The 25790-nt window shown below is 42.7% G+C and overlaps 1 protein-coding gene across 1 annotated transcript in view; it reads right to left on the reverse strand.

Moving 5' to 3' along the window:
• The window catches only part of LOC120034783 (centrosomal protein of 44 kDa-like), a 128719-nt gene that overhangs the window by 26711 nt on the left and 76218 nt on the right, over positions 1-25790 (reverse strand). The window lies entirely within an intron of this gene.

Raw genomic sequence — 25790 nt, forward strand, 5'->3', positions numbered from 1 at the left:
GATAGACAGGAGTAAATCGACTCCAGACACAACATGACCCTCGACCTCTAGCAGAGTGTGCTTTATGTGCTGTAAATGAAAAGCGAGAGCATCACAGGGGCCGTCAGCAGAGAGATACAGGGCCCTTGGAGCTGCATGGGAGAGGGGTCAATCTGAGAAGGTTTAGAGAGTGGTGATGCAATGCGTACCCTGATCCTGTTTAGCTCTCCATAGCGCAGGGAGACACTATGTCAAGGAGGGAGAATATATAACTCAACTTTATCTGTCTTCCTCAAACACTCATTTCAGGGCCTATAAAAAACATAGCAATGCCAAATACTAAGCTAAATTGGATGGAGAACTGAAATGGTTCATGATTGAATGGTTGGTAACCTACTTTGGATGATACAATCCATTGGCTTAATGATTCATTTACTACCAGCTTTTTCAGTCAAACACATGTTCGTACTAATTAAGATAGGATTAATAGCCTACCTATCATTGTTGCAACAACCATAGGGTTATTCTACATTGAGGACCTATATCTACAACTGTGCCAAAAGGAGCTCCAAGCGCCTTCCATTACTCTTATTATATAAAAGCAATACTATTTAAGAAAATCCTATATGCAAGTTACATTATTTCATAGGAATCGTCGTGTTTAATTGACTGACATAAATGACTTTCTGATAAGGCAGATTATTAACTTGAGTAAAGCGATTACGCACGAGTTGACCCTGTAAATCAGTCGATGAAGAGTTGTGCCAAACAATCGATTTATGCGCATAGGGAGGAAGGATGGGACATAAGATATAAAAATAAGGATTACAGTTAGTTCACCACACTGACCATAAAATTGTACATGCAACATTAATATGTAGGTGTCTTATTATTATTCTTTATGCACTTTGTAGTAATTTGCAACATTAAATGGAAATTGTGATTGTTTATTATTCTGCACAATTTTTTTTTTATTACACATAACTTATTAGCCTAGCTCATACATGTTCATTTATTGGGCCATACCGTTCATTTAATTTAGTCTGGGTGTATCTGAAACTGAAATGTATGATGAAACTAGATTTTTTTTTCTACCTTCTAATGAATAGGCTATATTTGATTCTGCTCTGTTCCCATAGACTAATCAGGGTTTCCGACAGTTGATGCTGTTTATACAGGTAACATTTTTTTTTCGAAGTGGCTGACACCGAGGTTGCCTTTCATTTGGAATGATTGATGAAGTCCTTACGGTTCTCCATATTCTGCAGTTTGTCAACACAACTACCTGCTGAGGGAGCGGGACGCCACGCTGTCGCTGCTGAGGGAGCGGGACGCCACGCTGTCGCTGCTGAGGCGCGCGGTCTCTGGATGAAAGCAGGGGAAATGTGGGTAGGCTTCGAACCCATAGCCTAGCCTATATTATAAAACTATACGCTGTAATCTTACTAATAATAATAATAACAACAATAATAATTGTAATATAACATTTACCAAATTCATATTGTATATTATTGGGGAACAGTAAGCCTATGCTAAAATTGACCTTCAAAATAGGCCATATACAAAATGCAATTTGAGAGTTGAAGATAAACTCTACCTACGTTTACGATTTTTTTAGCAAACGTATAATATCTTTCTGGATAGGTTACGGCGAATTTTGAGTTCCATTTACCAGACTTTTGGTCATGTAAATCAAAAACGGATGCTAATCTGAAAGAAGCCAGGCCTATACTGCACAGGTATAATAAAAGTAACACAAATATAATTGTCATTATTATAGTCTAATAGCCCCCCAAAAAAATATATGAAAAGAAGAAGAATATGGATGGATACGAATATTTAGATTATGGAAATAGGCCTATCTACTATTTCGTCTAGTTGACGCCGGCATGATAGGACTACTTTCACTGGTCTCGTACACTTTGGCGAACTGACCATCAAACTCTAACCGTGATCATGCTGGACTTATTATGTTCATCCGAAACACAGCAACCGGCATTTTTGCAATACTGTCCATGACATCACAGTTTGAAAAGAGGCAAGAGGGGGGAGAAATGGCACCGCATGCATCTCCTTTCATTATTTTGGTATGGAACCACCAATAATGTTTTCTGCCCAAGGTTTTAAATGTGCTTTGGCATCTTTATTGGTGTTACTCTCACGCAAGGCTTCCTCGGATCCAAATGTCAAGCAGATGCCAAAGTTGGGGATGTTCTTAACAATCTGAAACCGCACCTCCCAATTCAAAGCCCAAACCCAACGCTCTTGGAAATTGGAAATTCGGTTCCCATAGCCTTTATTCTTTTTTTGGTGTAATTTTACAATTTATGGTTTAGGATTATTGGGTTTTTAATGATTTTCTGCTCTTTTTTATGTCCTAAAATAGATCTCAATCAATGTGACATTGAAATATTGTGATGTCAACAGACAGCAGTTATAGAAAGGCAGGAGTTTTGAGTGTTGGTTTTGTTTACCGATTTGATCCATGAGTATAGGCCTATATTGTCTGCAGTTTGTTTCAAAAGCATGCCAATAACTCAATCTGATTGCAAACGTGCACTGATTACGTTTCGGGAAGTTCTGGTTGGATCCACTAGGCCCCATAACATCCCTGCGCACACGGGGATGTGTCAATAAGGTTTTAAAAGCGTATTAATAAAACTGAAAATGATGGTGAAGATCATTTCAAGAAAACACGTTAACTGGGGTAGTCCTTTGAAAGAAATTAATTACCCATCGGCAATCCCGAAATGATGGTGCTTGTAGCTGCCTTCTGTCTCCGGGTCTTCTTTAGTGCTCTTGAGACTCTATTTCCTATCGAAAAAGCATCGAATTGCGATTATTTTAGGGAGTTACATGGCCTAATAATAATATAATTATTTGCAATAGCACCGTTATAAGATCTATCTAATAAGTTCTCAATACTTAAACAAAGTATTTTGGTTGTAGGGAATAAAACATTTTTTACGTGATATATAACGAGATGTCCTTATGATCATTCTTTCAACATGATTTTCTATGATGAAAATATTTCAGAAATACATTCTATTATCCTTATGAAATACGTCAGTTCGCGTAAATAAATTAAAAGCAGAAACATTATCACAGACAATATTTCCCCTAACACTTATCAAGTGGCCTTATTGGCCATATCATAAATAATCATGATACGATATTATACTGATATGATTACCTGATATAATTGCTTGTTAGTCCGCTTAAATGTCACATTTGATTTGATCAAGAAACAGTACAAGAGATAACGGACTTTAGTTTTGTCAGAGGTTAAAAGAACTGTAATCTCCAGATGGCCTTCTAATTGAAAATGGGCTGCCTTATTTTGTACTTAAGGTAGCAAATGAAAGACGCAAGAGGACTTGATTTGTATGGCCGTTATGTCATTCATGGGGAAGTCCTTTCAAGGAAGATGGAGGAGTATTGTAGCCCACTGAATGTTTATTTATATAAATGAACGAATCCTACATTTGCTATAGGGTTACATGGATACATATTGTTGTTGGGGGGGAAGATTAAAGCAATATCCTACCCTTTTTCTGACCTGACAGAGCAGCAGCAAGTTGGTTGCAATTGATACTAATGTCACAGTCCATCCCAAAAACAAAATGGTATAAAAAATTAGCAAAAATCTGAAATCTTCTAATGATAATGTAAATGTATGTTCTCATAATGAATTACAATATGTCCAGGTATAGCCTCTGTATACTATACTGGCTATGAAGCCAAGCCAGTGAAGCAACTAATTGTATAGTATAAGTCCAGTATATACCATAAGTATATACACCCTAAACATAGCCCCATCTGCAAACAGGGTCATTCTCTCCATATCCCCATACACACACACACACACACACACACCCTGTCTCTTGTCCTGCAGCCTAAAGTGTCCCTTATTTTCTGGAGTGGACAGAGAGTCTTCTGGACATCCAACAGCTCTGGACAGCTGTTGTCCAGCTGTGGGGAGTGTTCAGTGACCAAGTCTCTATACCTATCATAGACATCCCATCACAGACACGGCCCATAGGCTGATTCTCTATACCTGTCCTGTCATGGCTGTGCTCTGATGAAGGGGAGTTAGGGAACAGTTGTCTTCTGTTTCGTACAGGGAAGAAGGAAGGAGACTTCATATCCTATTGGAAAGGGTACTTTTCAAAACCTCGGTCTGGCGCTCGACGGCACGCTATAATATTTCGTATTTGATTTATTTCGAATTGAGATTGGGAAGGAATATGGCTGCGAATATGACATGACAGTCATTTTCAGCACCAGGACAGTGCTGTCATAGCCATGTACATAACCTAGTTGACAGTTGCAGTCCGTTCTCTCGCCTTATGGTTCTCGTTTCTGAGTCGAATACTCAAAGGTGAGTTCCTAATTCTAAGGCGAGTCCTGAATAAGCCGTTAGGTGACGTAAGTGGCGGGGATATGTTTTATGGGATGTTTCTTTCATGAGACCATATCTCTCTGACAACTTACATTACATTACTGCCTCCCCTCCCCCAAACGACATAAAGATATACTAGGGAGAGCGCCCTGCCTGGACGTGACAGGCTGGGGTGTCTGACACTTGTCAGATTACAAGGAGGGGAGATCAGTGATCACTCTATAGGCTGTTGAGCTGTTGGATGGAACTACTGCTTTAACCTATCTGCTTATACATCCCCATCACATCGCAATCGCTGCGCTGCTACTGTTACTAGATTGGCACTGAGAGATGGAGAATAGAATAGAATGGGCTGGAATGGAATTGAATTGGATAGAATGGGATAGAAAATAATACACCAAAAATATTCAATCATTTGTCCAACATAGCCCACACATTATAACACGCTGGAGTACATTTCCAACATTTGGAAATTAACTCAGCTGTATATTTGGCAATAAGCTTTAATGGAAGGAGGCAGGTCCTTGCCGGATGACGAGGGTCAATTTATTGAAAGGCTCTCTTCTGACATACTGCTGTACGACACCAGGCCATTCAGCAGCACTGTGACAGTGTTATAAGATCCTGAGTGCATCTCAGGAAGTGTGGCCCGGGCTTTACTGGCTACGCTATTGAACATTAAAAGCCCACAAGGCATAGGAGCGTAATCTATATAATAACCCATAAAGGTTTTAATTTACAGAAAGCCCGCTTGTTTCTCACCTCAGTGTTTATGTCTTCAAATGTAACCTATTCCCTACATAGTGCACTACTTTTGACCAGGACCCATAGGGCTCTGGATAAAAGTAGCAAACTATGTAGGGAATACGTTGACATTTGGGACGCAAACCAGTGAATTCCATAAGAGTTACATTGTATCAAGCGTCAAATCTAAACAGGATCTGCTGGGCTGGTTTCCAGCTAGGGGTTCCTAAAAGATCCGACAGGAAATGTGATGGAAACCACTGAAACACAATCTTCGGGTTAAAGCTGTTTTCTGGCCTTGCGAGGGTCTAGTTTCTGTACTGAATGAAGAGGCAATAGGTTGGGGGGAAAAGGGGGGATATGACTTTCACTGAATTGTCCAAAGTATGCAGCATAAAGACAGAGTACCCTGGCATATTAAAGAAAGGGTGGGAAAGCTACCATAAGGTGTGTACATCACATACACAGATGGGGTGGCACAGACAAACACAGACCAACAGAGTGGTCAACCACATGTTGTGAGAGTTGTTATGAACGCTGTTAGTTATAGTAGGGTGAGTGCCAATGTCCCCACTCTCCACAACAGCTCATCAACTCCAATGCCCCCTGCTTCAAAGCACCAGGAGGGAGACCCAGAGGTCCAACGAGACCTCGGTTGGGAGCAGCCCTCTGTGGGTATGGAGGGCACCAGAGCCAGGGTACCGGGCCCTCCTGGGGCCTCGGAGGTCCAGCCCTCAGCCTCTCTAAGGGCCCAGTTCTTCCAGGTTCCTTTGGCCCTCTGGCTAAAATAATATCCAGTGGCTCCAGTCACTGAGCCTGGTTAATGCATCTGTCCAAGGCCTGCAATTACCTGGTCATAACATTACCCCAGCCGTTGCCAGCCAACCAATCAGGGCAGGGCTTCTTTAGGCTTCTAAACAGCGCACATTTCGCTAATGTCAAGCTGTTTGATCTCTGAGGGTAATATTGCTGAGAGAAACGTATCAGGAGAGAGGAGAGGGGAGAGGCCGAAGAGATGTATTTTTGTCTTCTACCTAGCGCCTATTGTTTGGAGGTATCCACCTTCATCACAGACTGGGACATGCGAGGCATACTACACACACAACGGTGCACGTTTACACGTATACACACACACACACAGATAATCATGCATTATGTTTATACACTTTTAGTAAGAAATAAATACTATGGGCATGTGTTCAAAATGTGTTGCTTATAAATCAATCTGACATTTTTCTTTTTTATATGTCAAGTAATTATTCAGCTCTAGTTTTTAGATGTAAGCTCTCCGTTATATACGTGGGGTTTAAAGATCATTCAAATGATCTCATTTCTGTAGGCCTATAGCTGCTCTGTGTTGCGCCTGCATGCTGCCTCTTCATTCTAGCTTAATGAAGCATGGACGTTTTGCTTGTTTGTTATTTGTACAAGTCCAGCGTCGTCTATGTACCATGTTTTGCTGCTTTGCCTAGGAGCACTGGTGGTATAGTGCCTCGGTGTCTGCCTACTGAAAAACATAAAAAGGCGCGTGATTAATCGTGCAATTACCAGGGTAATTTTCCCTCTTATCGGCGCTGGACTGCAGAGGGATTTGCTTTATTGACTGGGCTGTCCTTGTTTTCACACATTACTACATTGTAAAAAGTCAAGGTGCGTTAATAAAAGGCAGAGGTGAGCGCTGTGTAATTATAAAACACACACATTTGTAATCCCGAGCCATCAAAGCGGTGAGACATAATTATAATTACTATGACAACCGATTATGTTTGTTTTTCAGAATGATTTGTAACGGGTTTTTGATTTGTAATCGATTCGTTTAATCATAATTATCTTAATCAGAGGTAAATAATCACATTGAGGGGATGAATTGGTGCTTTAAGAAAGCCTAGAGGAACATTTTACTGCCTGGTTTATCATTATGTCCCTTACATAGAAATGAAAATATCCTTGATTTTGACCCACTCAACATGCAAGAAAAATATAGCAAACTCTACTTAAGTAGATCTAGCCTCGGTAAATGAATGTTTGCTTTGAAATGCAATGCAATAAGGCTATATTGATATTGTAGACTACATTGGAACTAAATCTAGGTCAGAATTTTTTTTAAACAAGGTGACATTTATCCAGTTATTCTTTGTAATGATTAATGCGATACGTGTGTGTGTATATATATATTAATATAGCCTTATTGCGTTTCACTTCAAAGCAAACATATTCATTTACCTGGGCTAGGCTTACTTAAGTAGATTTTGCTAAATTTTTCTTACATGTTGAGTGGGTCAAAATCATGGACGTTATATATTTGGGTCGACTGTTAGAAAAACATATATAGTGGGTGATTTTCGTTAAAAAATATATGGGTAACAAACGTTGAAATGAAGACATTTACGTTTTTTTTAGATACAGCTTATTGGAGATTGAATGAATGTATCAGTTTCCGTGTGTGTGTGTAATGTATATGCTGTACTTTTCCTATAATAGAAAATCTATAGGCCTATCGTCTATTGAAGATTGATGTATCATCCGTGCAATGCAGACTCTTCCCCCCGTTGTAGCCGGAGTAATCCGCTATACAGGCCAGTCAAGCATCCTCTTTACATAGCCAGAAAAAGCAAATTATTTGATTCAAAGTGACCATGAGTCCTATGGCATTCTTTTCGAACAAGGATTACATCGCCACGAAATCAACGAATAAACTTTTTAAATGAATATTAATCATTAATCCATTAAGAATTGAAAGTCAAAATCATGCTTTCAAAATAACGACAATGAGGAATAAATTCACATAGACAACAATGATGGGTTCAACAATTAGATAAACATTTTTTACAGTTGCATTAAGGGTTAGTGAGCGAATTGTATGCAGTTTAGGCTATTTCTATTCCATTATTTAACTTGGCAATACGGCCAGACAAAGCAGAGGCACTACATAGGTTTAGAATACATCATACACAATAACATTCCAAGAACTGTATACATTGCTTCGAGTTGTGCTCTTATAAGATGACGTATGCATGCCACATCGCTGTTTAAATTATGTTATAGGCCGAATAATGAATCGCGTTATTATTTTTAATAAATGAACGACCCATTTTTCACTAGGGTAAAATAAAAACGGTCGGCTGATTCATTTAGAAAATAATGGATTGTAGTATATTTTACTCTACATATCTCATATTTGCATGCGAAGGGAAATCCTACACACCACGAGCAAGGAATTTTGACACAAAACAGGCAGGAAGAATAACTTAATTAATTCCTGATCACATATGGTATTGCATAAAAGGCCTTTCTTCAATGAGAGCATGAATTTCACTCCAAGAGTTTTTGTTTCGTTTTCAGATATTTTCATTATACACTTGCCTGACATATGAATTCAATTCATGACGAGCAAATCTGCACACAATATTAATGCTCTATGTTATTTGCTGTTCTATCCTTCGATGCGTCAAGGACACATTGCAAGAGCTGGTCACAACGATTTTAGACCAAATAATAAGTAAAATAAGAAATCCATTCGCGTAAAATTGGCCTACACTCTTAGAAAAAAGTCCCAGTAGTGATTGCATCATTTTCGCATAAACGAACCATATACACTCTTAGAAAAAAAAAGTTTCGGAGAGATCCAAAAAGGCTTCTACGGTTGCTTCATATATGGCACCCCTTAAGGGTTCTATATGGTGCCATGTATGAAGCAAGCAATATAACCCTTTTTGGTTCTATCCGCATTTTTTTTTAAGAGTGTATATGTTTCGTTTATGCGAAAATTATACAATCACTACTGGGACTTTTTTCTTCTGAAGGCGACCATCTTCTCATCGAATGTGGGAAAAGCATCATTGCTACCCGTAAGGTAGACCACACTCTCTCTCTCTCTCTGCACCAAGGCATTGTCCAGGATCACTAGGTGGCGATAGAAACCCCCACTAAAACACAACCTTGTTTCAGAGAAACCTGCCAACCTTTCGCCTCAGTCGAAACAACCAAAACAAAAACATGTCCAAGTGTAAGCAGCATTCAGCAAGAACACAACCTGGTAGAGCATGGCGCTTGCAACGCCAGGGTTGTGGGTTCGATTCCCACGGGGGGCCAGTACAAAAAAAAGTATGAATGTATGTACTTGTAAGTCGCTCTGGATAAGAGCGTCTGCTAAATGACTTAAATGTAAAATGTAAAATGTAATAAACAATATCAATTACTGCTTTTCTCTAGAACATGAGTTCTAGAGCTGCTCCTCCAATCAGATCCCACTGGGCACACACTGGTTGAATCAACGTTGTTTCCACGTCATTTCAATGACAATACGTTGAACAAACGTTGAATAGATGTCTGTGCCCAGTGGGATATCAACCATCCATCAATCCCATCAAGACCTGGGGCGAGTGACTAGAAAGCTTACAGTTTATGTCAAAGTTTACTTTTCATAGCAGGTTAGAAGAATTTACGTAGCAGGTTAGGATCATTAGGTTAGGGTTAGCTAAAATACAAAACAAATCTACTTTTGAAAAACATAAACTGTATCCCAGCTAGACATGGCTGCATCTAGCTGAACAGTGAGGGAGAGAGTTCTAATCCCCACTGTTGTGTTCTTGAGTCTCTCTCTCTCTATGCCTCTCTTGGCTGCTCTACCAGTCTCTCATCTGTCTTTCACTCTCCCCATCTCTCTACACCTCTTTTCTCTAGAATGGTGAGCGCAGCCAGTCACATCAAACAACAATCTCTCTCTCTCTCTCTCTCTCTCTCTCTCTCTCTCTCTCTCTCTCTCTCTCTCTCTCTCTCTCTCTCTCTCTCTCTCTCTCTCTCTCTCTCTCTCTCTCTCTCTCTCTCTCTCTCTCTCTCTCTCTCTCTCTCTCTCTCTCTCCTCCCCCCCCCCCCATGGGGCCCGAGGTGACCCAGGGTGCCCCTCTCACCCGCTCTGACCGCCTGCGTGGCCCGGTGGGTGGCCGCGGGTCGTAAGGCTGGCCTGGACTGCCACAGGAATGCCCCCGGCTCCAAGCCTTACTCACAGCTGTTGGCATACACTCAGTCCTCTGGCTCAGACCGTCCAGACACACTGTGCACTTTCCCCACATTCCTCCACACGTTGTTCCTCCTCAACCCCAAACTGACTGACGTCTAGTCAACCCCAACGCCAGCCTGGACAACCTAGTCCGTGCCAGACAGAGACATGTGTGGATATTTGTTGCCTGACTGACAAGGGAGACGCACGGTAAGAGGGTTGCACTCCGCACACAGCATGGAAAACACTGCCCATTGAACACTACAGATGGTGTAGTCAAAGTAACATTAGATACACAAAACAATGAGGGGGAAGAAGGTAATCTTGCAAAAGATTCATTCAATTATAAGCCGACGGAAGGATACTACAACATGACGCGCATTTTGATTACACTCCACCGAGTAATCTAGTAGTTAGACATTTCCCTCATTAAAGATCTTGATTTTTTATCATTAAATTATATTGATACAGTCAGCTAGAGGACTAGAACCCCCATTCTAATCAAGCTCTGTATAAAATCAATCATCCTCCGGTTTCAGTGGCCACAGTTTTACGGCTGCTACAGACGTGCGGGGCCGGAGAAGCTAAAAGTGGAGGGCCTGTACCTGGATTATGTAGCCGTTTGAAGTTCCTCCCTCTCAGATGGGCCCTTCAGTGAAAAGACACAATCAAATTGGGCCCCCTTCCCAGTTTAAAGGGACTAGAGTGGGACCACCAACAGCCAGGGAGAGCCAGGGCTGGGGCCTGCTTTTATGGCCTAGGTTGGGGCTGGGCTGAGGGGGTTGAGGGGCCGGGGTAGGCTAGTAGCTAGCTGGGAATCCATTTCAGCAATGGAAGTGAAGAGTTGGATAATGGCCTTCTTCCCTCAGGGGTGGCTCGATGCGTTGTAAATCCTAGGAGTCCCGAGTCCCATACTCCATTTTTACTAGGTGCTTGCCTTGCCTGCTGATGTGAATGGATGAGTGAGTATCCAGTTTCAATTTAAGTTAGAAATAGTAGAAATGAGACTGAAAAAGGGCACTTATAAGGCAGAAGTCTTGTTTTTCGTGCTCCGCAAAGACAAAGGCTTCAAAGAGACATAGAAGGGGAGATCTTAATCCACTTTTCCGCTGTTAATTCGTTTTTTTCTGAGACAATCGGCTTGGGTTGCCCTGCCTGTACCAGAGAGAGAGAGAGAGAGAGAGAGAGAGAGAGAGAGAGAGAGAGAGAGAGAGAGAGAGAGAGAGAGAGAGAGAGAGAGAGAGAGAGAGAGAGAGAGAGAGAGAGAGAGAGAGAGAGAGAGAGAGAGAGAGAGAGAGAGAGAGAGAGAGAGAGAGAGAGAGAGAGAGAGAGAGAGAGAGAGAGAGAGAGAGAGAGAGACAGAGATGTTGAAGTAAAACAGAGAGCCTAAAGAAAGCTTTATCTCCACCCGTCCTGATCAGTTACTCTCTCCAAAATGGCCGCCCATGTACCACTACCACACACCCCTTCCTCCTTCGAGCTGGCTACCATAGAAACGGGTCATTACCATAGATACAGGGGTCAGACCCGGTATGACCTCAGAGCAACAGGATGCCAGCGGCCAATCACAGGCCTCCCTCACGTCCCTCTGGGTTAGCGGTGGCATAGCGTGAGACGTAACAGATGCTTGCCCTCCTTCACCACTCAGCCACAGCAAGGCAGAGCCTAGCATTTCATCATCCTTCTTCACAGCTCCAATCGCAAAATCCAATAGAAGCATAAGCCACAATCGTCTTGAGTGTTTGGGAGTCTTGTATTTAAAAACAAACAAATGTTGGCCACAAAACATATATAATATTTGCGGAATCAAATCAAATAAGGAAAATGAAGTTTTTTTTTTTTACTTGTCAGACTACAAATCAACCCTGATTGAGTTTCCAATTACAAAACGTGATGAAACTACACCTCCCATGATCCTCTGTAGTGGCTTCATCATAAACCGTGGTGGTCAGAGTAGCCTAACAACATTGTTGAAAGCTGTGGAGGAGCGGCCAATACTAAACAGAGCTGGTCCCATGGTGTTAGCACCTGGGTGGGCAGGCAACTTTCCCATGTCACGGCGGCCCTCGCCATTCCTGTCACAGCGATTACACGCCCTGTAAAATACTTGAAACAGTGTCGCATTAGTGAGAATATGTGAATGAGATTGACTGTTCTGCGATAGCCGGGGTTTGCGTTCATGTCAGTGTGTCATGGCGTGACGCCTACGTGACAGGGACAAGTAGGTGGTGCCACTTCATAACAACAACACTACTTTACTCAGCGGCCTGCGGAAATGATGTTTTCCCAGGCGTTTAAACATTATCCTGGTGCCCTGTTTGGACATTTTGAAATCATGGAAATCAGTCACACACATCAGAATTCAACCCTCTAACCCACTTGCTAAACCCTTCTGAATGGGCCTGAAGTAAACTACATGACCAAAAGTACTGCTTGTTGAACTTTTCATTCCAAAATAATGGCCATTAACATGGAGTTGGTCCCCACTTTGTTGCTATAACAGCCTCCACTCTTCTTGGAAGGCTTTCCACTAGAACATTGCTGAGGGGACTTGCTTCCATTTAGCCACAAGAGCATGAGTGAGGTTGGGCACTGATGTTGGGCGATTAGGCCTGGCTCACAGTCAGAGTTCCAATTCATCCCAAAGGCATTCAATGGGGTTGAGGTCAGGGCTCTGTGCAGGCCAGTCAAGTTCTTCCACACCGATCTAGACAAACCATTTCTGTATGAACCTCACTTTGTGCACAGGGGCATTGTCATGTTGAAACAGGAAAGTGCCTTCCACAAAACTGTTGCCACAAAGTTGGAAGCACAGAATCATCTAGAATGTATGGTGTAGTGTTAAGATTTCCCTTCACTGGAACTAAGGGGCCTAGCCCGAATCATGAAAAACAGCCCCAGATTATTATTCCTCCTCCACCAAACTTTACGGTTGGCACTATGCATTAGGGCAGGTAGCGTTCTCCTGGCATCCGCCAAACCTAGATTCGTCCCTCGGACTGCCAAATAGCGAAGCATGATTCATCACTCCAGAGAACGTGTTTCCACTGTTCCAGAGTCCAATGGCGGCGAGCTTTACACCACTCCAGCCAACGCTTGGCATTGGAAACCCATTTCATGAAGCTCTCGACGAACAGCTCCTGTGCTGACATTGCTTCCAGAGGCAGTTTGGAACTCTGTAGTGAGTGTTGCAGTCGAGGATAGACAATTTTTACATTTTTATGTGCTTCTGCATTTGGCAATCCCGTTCTGTGAGCTTGTGGCCTACCACTTCGTGGCTCAGCCGTTGTTGCTCCGACACGTTTCCACTTCACAATAACAGCACTTACAGTTGACCGGGGCAGCTCTAGCAGGGCAGACATTTGACGAACTGACTTGTTGGAAATGTGGCATCCTATGACGGTGCCACGTTGAAGTCACTGAGCTCTTCAATAAGGCCATTCTACTGCCAATGTTTTCCTATGGACATTGCATGGCTGTGTGTTCATCAGCAACGGGTGTGGCTGAAATAGCCGAATCCACTCATTTGAAGGGGTGTCCACATACTTTTGTATATATAGTGTCTATACTTGTTGTTAAGAATCAGTGTCATTACTGAAGACAGACAGAGACACCCATTCATAAGATGTTGTGTTGTGATTTGTGAGAAATGCTGGGGTAGACTTTATGGTGTAAACCCCCTGTGGTAATGACTTACAACTAATGACCACAGACCACCACACACTGCTACAAGGGCCCCATGTCTGAGACACAACCAGGGCAAACAAGTCAGAACAACAAATCACCTATTGCTGAAAGTAGGGACAGTGGCAGTGCCTCTTAGACTAGAGGATAGCACCTGCTAAGTGTTGTGAGGCATAAGGATCTCTTACTGGCCCAGAGACTGTTGTGGCTGGCTATTCCAAAATGGCTGCTCAACCGAAGGAGGAATTGTCATACATCACCTAAAGTAACCTCAGAGCAAAAGAAGAAAAAAATACAAAACACTCAAATGAAGAAAAAAAATCTCTGTTGAGTGAAGAATTGCTTTGCTTTATGTTCTGGTTACATAATGACCATTAGTCATTTGGAAAATGAATAATTATGATGAGGGCAGGACGAAAGGGTAGGACGAAAACAAACAAAAATGAAGAAATTGAAAATAAGGTGAAACTAGTCCTGTTGCAGCCTGGTAGAGATAGTTGTTATTGCAGAGACCAACGAATGTGCTTTATCTGCGACAGAGATAAACACACACACACACACACACACACACACACACACACACACACACACACACACACACACACACACACACACACACACACACACACACACACACACACACACACACACACACACACACACACACACACACACACACACACACACACACACACACACACACACACACACACACACACACACACACTATCTCTCTCTCAGGGCTCATAGTTCACACTTCATTCATTAGCTAAACTAAAATCCATCCAATGGTTTAATTGTTTGTGGCCTGTATATCTTTAAGGCACCTTGTTTTGGAGGTCGGAGGCCAAGAGGAAACAATGGAACACTGTTTTCCTTTTTCTGTTAATTTGTTCTCTCAGCAACCCTGCCATTATGGCTCTTCATCCCTCATACATCAGAAATCATCCAGAGGTTTATATGTCTGTAAACCTATGTTTATATTGTTTCTATATATATACAGTATATATTGTTTATATATATATGGAGAGGGACTTGTGGTACAGTATCCGTTCACTGAAACATTCATTAAGATGAGGGTTAACGGACACTACTGTATGTTGGTATACGATGTAATTCAGACTCTACTGTGGTTCTTTGCTCAGTGGCTATGTGACAGAGCTGTCTTATAAAGAGAACTTCATGACAGAGTGAGTGTACTTTGCGCGTTAACCTACCTTGTTAGTCGAAAGACAACTTTTACAGGCCTGTTAAAATGGCAAAATAGACCTTTTTTTTTTTTACCTCACCTCTGCATGCGTGTAAACTAAGAGTTTGTAATTTCCTGTGACCGTATCTGCTTCCCATCCTCCTGTGTTTAACTTTTACTATATTTTTTTACCATTTAATGTCGAATTTTCTTTCTCTATTCAGCATTTCTTTCCCGCTGTGGGGCTGATTCCAACCTCTCCAATTTGTGTGTCTAAGGTCTGGTGCCTCTAGTATTACATTTATATCAGCAGGCTATAGACCTTTTCTAGCATGAGAGCTACTTTTTTTTAAATGACATTTTCTAGCTTTCAAATAAGCATATTCTTCTCTTCTCCTCTCCCTTGCAACTCTTCCCCAGGGTCCTTATTGCACTACCTTCTCTTGTACACTATGTTTTCTGTCAATATACCTGGTAAAATAATGGTTAATAAACAACTCTAAGGCGGGCCCTAAAAAATCGGATTAAAAAAAATATGTTTTATATTTTCACAAATTATGTTTTCTTAGTTCGATTTTTCCTGGTTTTAGATATCTTTTAGTTTTTCCACTCTCAAAAGTACATTTTTTTATAGAGAAACAACGAAATTGTATGTTCTGAGTCCACGTCAATGGTTAAATCACATAAGAAGACCATCTTCTTTAGGTCTGGAAGAAAACTAACACATTCATTTTTGTTTGTGTAATTCCCAATTCATTGCGCATCTGGCCCTTTAATTGCGCATCTAGTGAGTGAGGAATGTGCAGTCTAATGTGCAGGTCTAGCGATGGTTCTGTACTGCTGCTCCTCATTTCTTGGCAAAGTTTGCTAATAACAAGTAGTAGATACAAATTATATACTCACTCAAGATATACTTCTGCCAGGTAATCCTACTTTGCAGTTAACATTTCATTGAGAAGTATTTCTGTCAACCTACAAGATGGCTATCACATCAACTGGCTACACATGGAGTAATAGACAAATGCCTGCACCACACAGACAGACACGGACAATATTGCTGGAAATTAATTGGCAGATATCGTGTTAGGTTTGGCTTTTTAAGCCAATGGTGGCTAACCAGGGGTGGGATAATGTCAATGTTGCGTTGATTAGATAGTAGCTGGGAGCTTGTGTCTGATACTTGTGAAATTTGTTTATGACAGTTTGCGATGGAACACGTGAAAAATTGCACATACTTTCGAGAAATTGTTTGGCGAGCTACTCATAGGTGGGTTACGTGCTACTGGTATCTAGCGATAGACCTGTTGGAGACTCCTGCTATAGGCAGACAAGCGGACATGCAGACAGAAAGGCCGACAGACCAACCGACAGGCAGACAGACAGGCAGGCAGACTAGGCAGGCAGAGGAGTCGACTACCACTATAGAAATAGAACTACTAGAACGGGAGAAAAGGCCCTCATCACAGGAATATTGACTTGCATTTCACGGTAATGTCTACACTTGTGGAATTCGGGGCATGTGGCAAATACAGTTTGATTTGATTTGAAATAGAATATCCGTTCTAGTCATTTTATTTGTATGTAGGACATCCTCTCTACCAAAGGAGAGGAAGCAGCCATGTCTGTCTGACAGGCTTTTAATTCAACCTAGAACAGAGCAGCTTACAGGGAAACAGACATCTCACCTGAGATTCTTTTCATATATTTAAATATCAAAGTGTTGTCCAATCCCCCATTACTCCCATATTATCCTAACGTTGATGTTTAAAGGGATCTACGACGGAATTCAATGATTATTATTACTATTATAATATCAAAGGTCAGTGTGTGTGTGCACGTGCATGCCCGTTGGTGCGCGTGTTCCATTGCATGCGCAGGAACATGTGCGCATGTGTACCGGGTGAATGCGTGTGTGAGTGTGTGTGTGTGTGTGTGTGTGTGTGTGTGTGTGTGTGTGTGTGTGTGTGTGTGTGTGTGTGTGTGTGTGTGTGTGTGTGTGTGTGTGTGTGACGCTAGAATCTGCAGTGGTGGATTTCCCCATGGAGAGATGGGAGGGAAGGCCTTTTACCCTCTCTGACCCTGTCTCTCTCAGAGTGAGGTGTGTTAAGAGTTTTTGTAATTGATTTATTTATTATACTCTCAGAGGTTTATAATATGGCTGCGTTGCCATGTTTCAGGTGTACACAGATCCATTCTGTTGATTGTGTTATAATTTTATGTCATGGGATAACTCCTTAATAACCCAATACATTTACTGTCAGTGGTTTTATACATACAGGATGTGAAGGCTATAGTTTGTTGTGTCTTAAATAACATTTTGAAATGTTCAGCATAAATTGCTGTATTATATTCGGGCGTTATTATTGGGACATAAGTCTGTTATACATGTGTAAATGTAATAATTATGTAGCATATCTCCCAAGGTTACATTTCATTATAATTATGCACATCGTTTACCAGGATGGTTATACAAGGCTACAAACTGTATTTACAGGATTAGCCTACAAAGGGTAGATTATTTACAGGTGTTTTAGAATACAATAAAAGTCCTCTGAATTTGTATCTCAAGATATACTAGGGGTTTCGCTTTCACTCAGTCATTTTACAGCATTAGTGAAGTGTCCAATCGTTTCACCATTATGCACAGGGGAGATTTCTAGATAATATCAAGATAGCAGAAAACTAAGAGCCACCACTTGTGGCTGATTGATTGAACCCAGGCCCTATTTAGTGACTGTTGGGCTGGCTGGGCTCTGTGAGGTTGTGGCTCGTTGAGCCTGCGGCTATCAGAAGCTTTGCTCCCTTATCTGATCACTGTGATCACACCAGCCGGTCGGTCGGTCATCCCTGAGTCGACAGTACGTGGACCAGGCCAACCATGTGCAGACCGCGGTCCCAGTCACCCCTTTGGCCTTTGATTAGTCATCAGAGAGAAAGGAGGATGGAGGAGCGTCTGGTCGTTGAGGGGGGCTAACATGATTAGGAGCCTGAATGGCCACTGCAGCAGCCTTGATGTCACAAACGGCCTTAAATCAGCTGCTTTAGTGGACTAGTCCGGGTAGGGGCCGGTGGCTGTATAGACCAGCTGCTAGACGCCTGACCAGCCTGATGGGGGGACATTAACAAGACTGTCAGGATGACCTGGCCCCCAGGGGGTCACAGCTGGACCACCACCGGCCGGCACTTGTTCCTGTTCCTGATAGGGAGGTCTGAAATGACTGTTCCCTAACAGGCCGATGTCGTTTCATAATTGGATTCATGTAGTGAACATACTGTAAATGTTGCTGCAAATGCATGAAGAGCTTTTTCAAACGTAACTTGAGAGGGCTAGACTCAGATTTCACTAAAGCACAAGATAATCAGCTAGATAATATCCAGTTAAATGCATATGAAAGTATCACACTGTTTATTGCGTATGCGTTACTTAAGATTAAATCATTTCTACTGCATTCCATTTCTTTTTCTGGAAAGGTTATGGAAATGAAACACGTTTCTGCTAAATCATCTGTATATATCCAAAGGAGAGAATGAAAAATAATATATATATTATGTTGCAAATTATATAGTTGCCACAGTGATATTACATTCTGAATATTCCCTTGTACAGTTAATGAAAGCACAACAAAGTAATTTACCATCAGCTGTTTTAAAGAGCTCATGTGAAGCGATTACGGTAAAGTGAGGTTTGCCAGAACACTGCAAGAGGATGCTTGCTGGATATCCAGGTCGTGGATAGTTTGGTGGACTCACTCCAACGAGTGCACACTACCACAAAAACAACACACACACTCCAACGAGCGCAGACTCCCACATAAACACACTGATAACTACAATTTAGTTTGCCATCTCGTTATCTTTGTGTCTCCTTTCTAGGTTTCATTTGACTGGTGAACCATTACAGTGTGTGTGTGTGTGTGTGTGTGTGTGTGTGTGTGTGTGTGTGTGTGTGTGTGTGTGTGTGTGTGTGTGTGTGTGTGTGTGTGTGTGTGTGTGTGTGTGATAATGTCCCTACAGTAGAGAAATTGAAACGACACCATGTATAGCCGTACTTATTTCTGAATCCCCTTTGTGTTTTTCTGTATGGGTCATACACCAGTCATTAGCCATTAGAGGAAGCATCTCTCTGCAACCCAGAGGTTACCCGCGTGCCAGCGTTCATGTCGGCGGCCACGGCAACCCTCTGTGACTGCGGGTGGTACTGCCGCCGCTCAAAGGCCCCCATTATGCTGCCCCGTCTCCCGCCTGCTCGGTTATAAATGATTTTCTTGTCCGCCCAGCGTGTGCGGTATCATATACCCTCATCATCCTCAAATGCAAAATATCCCCTTTTCTTTATCCTGCAAAGAGTTCCAAAGCCTTAGTCCTCTTCAACGAGCCATTGAGGATTTCCCTAATTGCCCTGAAGGAAGCGTTTCTCATGTTTAAATAAATACAGTTAGTAATGACCCGCCGGTTAGCAGCCTAGATGCCCTGGGCTGCTGACTGATAAGGAGGGTTAGGACTGTTTTGGTCAGTTGGACTCTGAAACCTCTTTACACAGTATCAGAGAGGGCAGCGGGCAGAGCAGAGAAAGAGAGAGAGACAGAAAGGGCACAGAAAGAGAGAGAGGGCACAGAGAGAGAGTGAAGGACAGAAAGAGACGGCACAGAGAGAGAGAGAGAGAGAGAGAGAGAGAGAGAGACAGAGAGAAAGAGAGAGAAGGGGGAAACAGGAAACTATAAATCAGAAAAGAGCCAACGACTGATTGCTGTGTCCTGCTAATTGAATCAGAGTGCTGCTCGGTACAGTCGGCTCTCAAACCCCATTTCCATTTCCACCCCGGCCAAAAACACACAAACACACAGACCCTCATCTGACCATTGTCCGTCTGTCGTCTATGTCCAGCAGGGTTGGGGTCAGTTCCTTTTAAATTCAAATAGAAATTCCACATTTTTCTAATAGAGACACATTGAGGAAAATTGAAATTAGAATCGGAAGTTCAGTATACTCCCTGAATTGACTGAATTGATATGGAACTGACCCCAACCAGCCAACGGCGGGGGAACACAGGAACGGGATAGGATATCAGTGAAGGTGGACTATCACCATCACTATCAACAACACTAGAGGGGGGCCAAATCACTGTGTAGTGAAATCAGCGCTGCCGGACCAGACGGCCCTCTGACACTCACCAGATACCTTGCTGGCCCTGCTTTAATTCACTTAACCCTGTCCCCTATGTGGTTCTGGGACCTGACTAGCCCCTGGGCAAGGGTTTGGGTTTATTACCATAGGGTTAACTGGATTTGGGCGATGTGTAATTGATGCTTAATGCACGTGTGTGTGTGTGTGTGTGTGTGTGTGTGTGTGTGTGTGTGTGTGTGTGTGTGTGTGTGTGTGTGTGTGTGTGTGTGTGTGTGTGTGTGTGTGTGTGTGTGTGTGTGTGTGTGTGTGTGTGTGTGTGTGTGTGTGTGTGCGTGCGTGCGTGTGCGTGTGCGCGTGTGTTCGTGTGCATGGTTGTTCTTGGAAGTGGACATGGAGATGGAGAGAAGGGTCTGATAACGTGGTTATATCCAGATTATAACGTCGGGTATATTGTTGATTTATATTCTAACACGAAACAGATCCACTGTCGTAGTTACCGCGGTGATTTATTTCGCTGACGTTAGACGACTTTGACTGGGAATGAGTCACTGGGACATGATGAATATATTCGATCACCCGGTATATTGCACGTCTTTTTACAGAACCACTACTCAAAATAAAAACAGTTGTATCAAGACATTGCAATGTCTAAATATATGGCGCACACTCTGACACATTTGGCCTGTCATATCTTACTTTCATATCGGCTGTCAAACTATTTTGATTAGCTAATATATTACTAAGAAAATATTTTTCTTGCATGTATTATTTTACTGATAGAAAGAGAAGCCTCCATTAAAGTCGGTGGTGTGGGGTATCCGAGTGTAGACCTCTGCTCTGTGTAGGGAAGGGAGCAGAAAGGGCATAGGTCATTTCGTGGTTTTAAGGTGATGATTGCCTTAGGAACAGGGTCACCACTGACAACAGCCACCAACAGACTTCTCTGCAATGAGTTATAATAGCTTCAGAATCGTTGTGCACATAGCCCATTATGCAACTAACGGGTTAAAGAATATGGTTTATAGTGATGAGCTCTATGACGCTATCACGCAATCGCTATTATTTCATTGATTTAATAAATAGCTATATTGCAATCAATCTTTTAAATGACTTTTAATCAAGGCGAACAGGCCGTAAATCAGAAGGAGAGTTAACCGCGGCAGATGAATGAGTCTCCCACTCATATGGCTGTACACGGGTTATACTTCCTCTGTTTTGTACAGCACAGTGATTCTGCTCGGACGGTTAATTCATCTAATTCTGTTTTTTTTTCTTTTTTTCTTTTTTTTCTTTTCTTCCTCTCGTCTTTTTACGACGGAGTTGTTTGATGAGGTTTCTCCCAGAGTGTCAGAGAGCTCCGTATTATTAATAGTGGCTGCATAGGGCTGGCCTGGACTGTGTACGTCCCTGTCACACACACACACGGACACACACACAAAACAGGAAATGCACAGCGCCAGGGCACACGTCTTCGATTAAAATGATTCAGTCACTCCTGCACACTGTGGAAAGATTAATATGGTCACTGTTTATTTTGAGATTCACAGAATGTCGATAAATCATGTCGATATTTAATGGATGATGGAATGGTGCAACACTTTATTCCACATCGCGTTGCTTTCCATTCACAATTTGCACCTGACCCGATAATAAATGTTTTGAATACAATATAAATATGGAAAGATCGGAAAGATCAACAGGCTGTGTAACCAGGGGAAATATTTACACATGGACCAGGCTAATATGGAGAGGGGCATCGTGCCAATCTAGTGTGCCAAGGTCATATGGCGCTCATCTGTGTGTATTTGTGTGTGTGTGTGGGGGGGGGGAGGGGGTGCCTCATCTCTGCCAGGTGCCCCTGCCCATTTTCCCTGCATTAGCCACGGGGAGCGAGAAAAATGTGTCACTAGCTAATCATGATAGATTAGATTAGATTAGTTCCTACCACTGCAATGACAAGTGCTCTGTTGCTGCATTCAACACTACAGCTGGTGGTAAGCAAGCTCCATATTTGAACTTTTAGCTCAAAGCTACAGTTGAAGTCGGAAGTTTACATACACCTTAGCCAAATACATTTAAACTCAGTTTTTCACAATTCCTGACATTTAATTATAGTAAAAATTCCCTGTCTTAGGTCAGTTAGGATCACCACTTTATTTTAAGAATGTGAAATGTCAGAATAATAGTAGAGAGAATTATTTATTTCACCTTTTATTTCTTTCATCACATTCCCAGTGGGTCAGAAGTTTACATACACTCAATTAGTATTTGGTAGCATTGCCTTTAAATTGTTTAACTTGGGTCAAACGTTTCGGGTAGCCTTCCACAAGCTTCCCACATTAAGTTTGGGGAATTTTGGCCCATTCCTCCTGACAGAGCTGGTGTAACAGAATCAGGTTTGTAGGCCTCCTTGCTCGCACACGCTTTTTCAGTTCTGCCCACACATTTTCTATAGGATTGAGGTCAGGGCTTTGTGATGGCCACTCCAATACCTTGACTTTGTTGTCCTTAAGCCATTTTGCCACAACTTTGGAAGTACGCTTGGGGTCATTGTCCATTTGGAAGACCCAAGACCAAGCTTTAACTTCCTGACTGATGTCTTGAGATGTTGCTTCAATATATCCACATAATTTTCCATCCTCATGATGCCATCTATTTTGTGAAGTGCACCAGACCCTCCTGCAGCAAAGCACCCCCACAACATGATGCTGCCACCCCCTTGCTTCACGGTTGGGATGGTGTTCTTCAGCTTGCAAGCGTTCCCCTTTTTCCTCCAAACATAACGATGGTCATTATGGCCAAACAGTTATATTTTTGTTTCATCAGACCACAAGACATTTCTCCAAAAAGTACGATCTTTGCCCCCATGTGCAGTTGCAAACCGTGGTCTGGCTTTTTTTATGGTGGTTTTGGAGCAGTGGCTTCTTCCTTGCTGAGCGGCCTTTCAGGTTATGTCGATATAGGACTCGTTTTACTGTGCATATAGATACTTTTGTACCTGTTTCCTCCAGCATCTTCACAAGTTCCTTTGCTGTTGTTCTGGATTGATTTGCACTTTCCGCACCATAGTACGTTCATCTCTAGGAGACAGAACGAGTCTCCTTCCTGAGCGGTATGATGGCTGCGTGGTCCCATGGTGTTTATACTTGCGTACTATTGTTTGTACAGATGAACGTGGTACCTTCAGGCATTTGGAAATCTCTCCCAAGGATGAACCAGACTTGTGGAGGTCTACATTCTTTTCTGAGGTCTTGGCTGATTTCTTTTGATTTTCCCATGATGTCAAGGAAAGAGGCACTGAGTTTGAAGGTAGGCCTTGAAATACATCCACAGGTACACCTCCAATTGACTCAAATGACGTCAATTAGCTCATCAGAAGCTTCTAAAGCCATGACATAATTTTCTGGAATTTTCCAAGCTGTTTAAAGGCACAGTCAACTTAATGTATGTAAACTTCTGACCCACTGGAATTGTGATACAGTGAATTATAAGTGAAATAATCTGTCTGTAAATTTTTTTGGGAAAAATGACTTGTGTCATGCACAAAGTAGATGTCCTAACCGACTTGCCAAAACTATAGTTTGTTAACAAGAAATTTGTAGAGTGGTTGAGAAATGAGTTTTAATGACTCCAACCTACGTGTATGTAAACCTCCGACTTCAACTGTATATAACCAATTCAAAGTTTTCCTTCGATTTTACTTATCCGTTTCAGACCGTGCTGTTCTGTATCTCTATATCAAAAAGCAGACACTAAAATGTCAGATGACACAAAATGTGAAGATAAAAGAAAGACTCCTAATCAGCATTGTAAGCCTCTCTGCTCTCATGCGCGACATCAATGGAAAGGCTTGTGTCCCATCATCAGTCCTTTTGGGTTTGTTTGTCTTGTTTCCACGCAGTACTGATAAATACTTCCTGTCTTCTCAGAGATAGATAGGCAGTCATGCTGGAGCAGACCACGGCCTCCACATTCAACTCACTAGTCACCACAAACACACTGAGAACCATAGAAATATCATCACTAGAACAGTTGAAAAAAACGTAGACCACTGTGATTAAACCCATTCATATTCATGGCAGATTACTTTTATCTTTCCTCCTTCTCAGTCAGTAAGTCCTCGCTCACACAGAAGTCAGCCAGCCAGGCCCCCAGACTCCCGGCAGTTAGAGGGGCTCTAGTCTGCACTCTGCCTTAGGGTTCAAAAGGTGGAGGAGAGGAGAGGCGATTGAGTAGTCAGAGACAGCCAGACTCTCTGGTCATCTCCATCTCTTTCCCCCTGGCTTTGATTTCCACTCTGGGGCCCTGGGAGAAGGAAGACCCTGAGATGCGGAGGGGGCGCAGAGCGATCGGACGTGTCATGGCGCCCGGCACAACCCGTGATTTATCCTCGCCGGTCGGGACCCACGTGAACACACCTCATTTGATTATGATGATGCAGAATGTCGGAATTCTACGATCCGTGTTCAGTTACGGTTAAGGTTGGAATCCTTATGTGGACTGAGAAAAGGGACTGAGGGAAGGGAAGTAACAATATGGTTCCCATTTTGAGTTTTTTCTTTTCGCTTCTTTTTTTTTTAGAAGGGTGTGGGTTGGCGAGGAAGGGTGGATGAAATGGGGTTTGGGGGTGGTGGGTGAGAGAGGATTTCGCATGCCAAAAGTTCAGGTGTGCCAGCTTTCAACGCATAAAACAAAACGAGAGAGAGAGAGAAGGAACAAACAAGAAAGAGAGAGAGCAAACGAACGAGAGAGAGAGAATGAACAAACGAGAAAGAGAGAGAGCGAACGAACGAGAGAGAGAGAGAATGAACAAACGAGAAAGAGAGAGAGCGAACGAACGAGAGAGAGAGAATGAACAAACGAGAAAGAGAGAGAGCGAACGAACGAGAGAGAGAGAGAATGAACAAACGAGAAAGAGAGAGAGCGAACGAACGCGAGAGAGAGAATGAACAAACGAGAAAGAGAGAGAGCGAACGAACGAGAGAGAGAGAATGAACAAACGAGAAAGAGAGAGAGCGAACGAATGAGAGAGAGAGAGAATGAACAAACGAGAAAGAGAGAGAACGAACAAACGAGAAAGAGAGAGAGGAGATTTTGTTGGATGAAAGCCTGGCACACCCTGTATCCCCGGATATTTTTACGGCCGCCTTTCAAGATTACTATTCAGAAATACCGTCTGGGAGGGTGGTGGAGGAGTGGAGGGAGGGGAGGGGGGTATAATTGTGAAATCAATTAGCTGGCGGTGCGGGGTGATGAGGTGTAGTAGGCCTCTCTCTCTCTGGTTGACACCCGCTGTCCCCTGTATTATTGTCCCGGTCCCAAATGGTACCCTAATCCCTATATAATTCACTCGGGCTCATAGGGCTCTGATCAGAAGTAGTGCACTATGTAGGGAATAGGGACGCAAACATTGTCAGCTAGCGCTAGACCGCCTCACGCCCACCTCCGCTACACTGGGCATCTGGACTACACATGTTAGGCTCTCCTACAGCCCCCCCCCCCCCCCCACCAAACTACCACCCCCCTGTGTTCCCCACTACCTTTACACCCTACACCCCTTCCCCCTTCCACCCTCTCTCCCCATACGGCAGTAAGGCCCTTGAACCCAGAGTAGGGTGGAGGAATATTCCTGGGATTGTGACAGGAATTAAGTCTTTTCAGCTTTGACT

The sequence above is a fragment of the Salvelinus namaycush genome, chromosome 42 (genome assembly GCF_016432855.1).
Source record: "Salvelinus namaycush isolate Seneca chromosome 42, SaNama_1.0, whole genome shotgun sequence".
In the NCBI taxonomy this organism is placed as follows: domain Eukaryota; kingdom Metazoa; phylum Chordata; class Actinopteri; order Salmoniformes; family Salmonidae; genus Salvelinus; species Salvelinus namaycush.